This window comes from Schistocerca serialis, chromosome 9, assembly GCF_023864345.2.
Source record: "Schistocerca serialis cubense isolate TAMUIC-IGC-003099 chromosome 9, iqSchSeri2.2, whole genome shotgun sequence".
NCBI lineage: Eukaryota > Metazoa > Arthropoda > Insecta > Orthoptera > Acrididae > Schistocerca > Schistocerca serialis.
Genome location: NC_064646.1, coordinates 305853931 through 305859444, shown reverse-complemented (window position 1 = coordinate 305859444; position 5514 = coordinate 305853931).

The window sequence follows — 5514 nt, the reverse complement described above, 5'->3', positions numbered from 1 at the left end:
AAAGACATATGTCAACACCTTTCTGACAATATAACCCCATGTAAATTTATATAAATGCTGCCAAACATTGATTTTTTCTTGGAAAGTAGGGTTAGAGTTGGTTTATTAGACTGGGAAACAGCTGAATTACTATTATTATTATTATTGAAATTGCTGTGGGTATTTTGGTGCTGCTGATCCTGAAACACTATCAATTCCATTCTGTTTGTGCTGAACTTTATGAGATATTGATGACATGATAATGTACTTTGTTTCTATGATTACTTTTTTACACCAGTGTGTATATTTCATAAAAGTATAGAGTAGCGAGCCTATACTGTACATAAAATTTTAAGGTGATTGTGGCTACATTCACCACTTAGTACAAATAAAGATATTGATATAGGGAAAAGGTGACTGCAACACATTTGAGGATACTGCCTTAGAACTTTGTACAATAAACAAGTGATATCATTGTGTAAAGTACCAGGATAAAGGCCACATTGGTAATATAAATAGATTGATACCACCTTCATTTCATATTATTTGATACAATTTAGGCTTGTAATTCATGATACATGTTTTATTGATCAACTATGTATATGTAGATATAAATACATGTAAGTTTATGCAGTGAAATTATTTTTCTTACTTGTCCATACTTAACACATGAGCATTAGTGCAGTGGCATAGCAAGGTGGGCACATTCCGCACCGGGTATCAGCTCCTTGGGTGTGACAAAAATTGCCAGGTTCTATGGCACAATATTTTTTTCTTTTTTTCTTTACTTTTCTTTTCTTCTCCATTCCTGGCACTTATTAAAATGGGCAGGCAGCTAAAGAGCTTATTGTGAGGGCTTGACTCTTTTGCATGCATATTCATACTGTATGCCTAGAATACCATGTAAACAAAAATTATTCTCACACATTACTTGAGGCAGTATTATCAGTGATTACTTTGATGTATATGAGGCCTGTCTAAAAAGTATCTGACCTTTGACCAGAAAAAATATTTCGAATACCTAATGGGATTGGGACCCTAATCCCTTTCAAAGTAGGGCCCTTGCACTTGCACACACTTAGCCCACTGATCCTTCCACTGACGGAAACACCTCTGGAAGTCTTTTTTTGGAGTGGTGTTCAGCTCCGTCATTATGTTCTGCATTATCTCTTTTCTATTCTCAAAACAGGATCTTCAATTTTGAAAACAACCAGAAGTTGCAAGGAGCCATGTCTGGAGAGTGCACCAAACTGCATCACAGAGTCACCAGAGAACATCTTGATAGTAGTCCTTTGTCACTGTTTGTCCTTCCGGTGCATATTTGTGATGCATAATTCCACAGACATCAAAGAAGACAGTCAGTATCACCTTCATTTTGCTTCTCATCTGCCGCACTTTCTTTGGCCTTGGAGACTCGGGATGCTTCCATTGCGACGACTGCCTTTTTGTTTCTGGGTCGTACCCATACTCACATGCCTCATCTCCAGTTATCACGGTGTTCAGAAACCCAGGATCAGTGTTGGTGGTGTCCAGAAGGTCCTGTGCAACATCAGAATGGAGGTCTTTTTGTTCCGGCAAAAACAACTTGGGTATGAATTTCGCAGCCACTCAGTGCATGTTCAAATCATCACACAAAATTGCATGTGCAGAATTTTTACTCACTCCAACCTCTTGGGCAATCTCCTGCATGGTCAAACAACAATCTGCCATCACCAAATTTTGCACCCTCTCAACAACAGCTGCACTCCGAACAGTTTGGGGCGTGCCAGAATGCTGGTCACTCTCCGCTGAGGTGCGACCATTTATGAATCACTTGAACCACTCCTTAATCTGTGTTACACCCATCACATATTCTCCAAACACCCGCTGAATCTTATGAATTGTTTTTCTCTGAGAATCGCCAAGCTTTTGACAAAATTTGATGCAGTATCTATGGTCAAAACATTAGTCATCTTGAGAGAATCAGTAATCCGATGAACATGGTGTGTAGCACCTCACTTAGTAACTGACAGGCAAGGACTGATGCGTTGGAAGGTGGGGACAAAATTCACTTATGTGCATAAAGGTCTCTACCTTTACTGTGTACAGTGGTGCTGTGTTATTGTCTCAATTTTGCATGGGAAAATCAAAGGTCAGATACTTTTTAGACAGACCTCGTATTTTCTTGTACAGAAGGCATTGTAACATAGCTTGTCAGTCATTAAACTCGTTTCATAATTTGTTTGTGGTTATTATTTTATGGCATAAGTAGGGATTTCACACTGTAAATAAAGGAAAACTAATCCTTTATTAGCAAAGTTATGGTGATTGTAAAGAATTGACATTGTAAATGGAGATCTCTGGTTTAGAGCCTCCTGGATTCAGAAAAGTGTTTTTCCACAAAATGTGCAGCTGAATAGTGTATATGTACTGATGTAAGTATATTAAATCATAATTTCCTTCAAGATAGGTTCTCTATTCTATTATACATGTTAATGGAAAAAGCACAGCTGTTCGTTTTGTTAACCCTTGAGTGGACGTGCCTATGTTTAAAGTGTGCCAACCACAAACAATATTGCCTTATGCCATTCCACTGTTGTTTCACAATTGTGAGCCTCTACTTGCTCTTTCATTATTCATCTAACACAGTGCTAAGTTGTACAGTCATGCATCCAAGTGGTGGTGATATACAATAAACAAAGAGAAAGGTGAGAAAAAATTTACAGTCTGTCCAATAAAATGACCCAGATTCTGAGGTAATGGCACAATACCACAATGAGGCAGTTACGTACAAGGTAATTAGCAATCAAATAAGTGGTTGGCTGAGTTTTGATGCAATCACGCAGTTTAATGCTTTGCATGGGTCATTACAATGGGGTAATACTTTTATGAGGCAACAGAGTGATGTAACGAAAATTTATTTATTATTGTTTAATTAAACAGTGTTTTATCTTGTATAATGTAAGTTAATTTTATCATTGTTTAATTAACTAACATTAAGCTGTGAATTTGCTCCTACATGTTTATAATGGTAACGTAAAGACAGCTACTCTTTACATGTGTACAAAGTATGCTGCATGTCCACTCATTTTATAAAAAACGTCACACCTGCTCAAGGGTTAAATCATGTAGCTGCTATAGCACATTCTTAGACGAGAGACTCTTTCCACAACTGTTTTACATTTTTTAATTATATAATGCAAATAGATAAGTAGTGTGACCTGAGGGAATTTTCCTTTGCTTATGCTGAAACTTTCTACATCTCACACATAGATTGAATCAGTCAGGATCATTCATTATGTTCACAAAGGAAGTATAAAAGTAAAAGTAAAGGAGGCATTTGTAGGTCATTTTCAGCAAGCAAGTAAGAAAGCTCTCAGCATAACAAAGGATATTTTACAAGTTATTGAACAGGATATTCTGGATATGACAATGTGCCGAGGACAAATACACAACAGTGCTTCTACAATGTCTAGAGTATATTTGGAAGTCCAAGCAAGAATTTGTGGATTTAATTCTAAGACATTGTTTGTATGTTGTGCTAAGAACTCACTCAATTATACACATTTTTGTAACAGTTTCATTATGAGTGACTTTTATGTGACCTTACAAAGTTTATACTATGTATTTTACTCATCTCCTGTTCACGGACGCCAGTCCTTAATCAAGACATTGGAGTCAGTGTCAAGAGACTTTCAGATACATGATGGAGTGCTATTAAGCCTGTTTTTTCAGCGCTTTAAAAGGAATATTGATGCCAATGGGCAACTTTCTGTTTGTGGACTACCATGTTAGAAGTAGTCACCCATGCTCAAAAGTGTTTATAGATTCTTGGGATTGACTTCAGAATATATACTACAAAGATAATAAACATAAAATTCTTCTTAAAAGACAAGAGAAATTGTCTTGTTCCTGAAGCACTTCTATTGGTGAAGGACATGTGTTGACATGGGCATCCTACGGGGAAAGTAAACTATGAGGAAGAAGAAAATGATGCCTGAAGAGAAGGCTCCAGAAGAGTTGCTGACTTTGCTCCAGGATTAAAGAAAGTCAAAGTTAAAGTGCGTTGATGGGTTTCTATTAGAAATTGATAATGTTACAAAACTGTGGAACATGTATCAAATAATTTTGCTGTTTTAGAGCACAGAAATCTGATTGAAATATCATAAATAGAACTTTGCATGACTATAAACAGTTTAGTTAACTATTATGATCAGATTTCTGAAGATGGTATCCTTGCAGAAATTACATACCTCAGAATATTTCTGCAGGCTGCCAAAGTTCCAAAAGAAGAGTCTATTAGTTAGAGAGTTAAAGATTCTTGCACAAAATATAGAAAAATCTTAATGCCAAAAGGAGGATGGAAACAGATTTGCAAAATTCATAATTGTCCCAGAACTGCAAGAATCTTTAAATCTCTAACTAATAGACTGAACAAGAACATATAGGATTTGTTTAAATTTGTGTTTCAGTACAAAACTGATGTAATTAAAAATCTGTAGTATCCAAGAAATTTCTGGCATCAGAATATAACATGTAAATGTATGTAAGAAGCTCAGCCCTTCTTGATTAGTTCTTTGTCTCATTTGTTTATCACATTTCAGTTTAGTTGGTACATTGTTCTCAATAACTTTTTGGCTACAGTAAACTGCCAGTAACTTCACCGGCGAAGTGCAGAGTTCACGGTCTTTGGAGACTCGAGAGTCTTTGGGAGTCCCATCTACGACTTGACTGAGTGATACATGTGTCAGAAATTTCTGCATTGTTTTTCTTGTGTTTCTTTAACCATACGAATCTTAATGAAAGTATCTTATTGTAATAAGCTGGAGTTTTTGGTGCGTGGTCCGTCACTGTAGCCAAAAAACCCACATTGGTGACCCCGAGTCACGAAAATATGTTGCAGTCGCTCACTGTGTATCACCGGTTTCGCGCCAATAGATAGTGTCGCAGCCTCCAGTTTTTCCAGCAGTGCAGGACGCCGCGACCACAGAACGGACATTCGACTGTGACTTGCAACACTTTACCCTGTGTGCGACTAATACACCAAGAATGTTCGTATCTCCAGTGTTCGCCTCGCCTGGCCGGACGACTCTAACCTCTGCCGGCATACCACACCGGGCGCTGTACACATCATTGTGGACACCCTCTACGGCATTCTACGCTCGACAGAATGCTTCTCCAGCACAAGACCCCAGAAACCCTGAGCCTCTACCGCACAACATGGACTGTGGGGCTGTCCAGTTTCTGGGTCCACACGCACGGCCGCCCCTCCTCAGAGTGGCCCACCATTTAACGTGTCCCCATCTGTGCCGGTTGAAGGGACACTTGCACCAACCGTGCCGGGCCATTTATATGCCTATCCACCCTGCCGCCCTGCAAACACCTCGGGCGAAGCACCTGCTGTGGTTACGCCCAGTCACTCAGCGATCAATCGCGATCTCGCGCCTCTGCTCGAGACTTCACCTGCATCGGCAGTTGGTCCTCCCACGCCTGCCATGCCGTGCCGTGCTTGTCATGTGGTCCTACAGATTCCATGCCTACAAGGGCTGGATACCA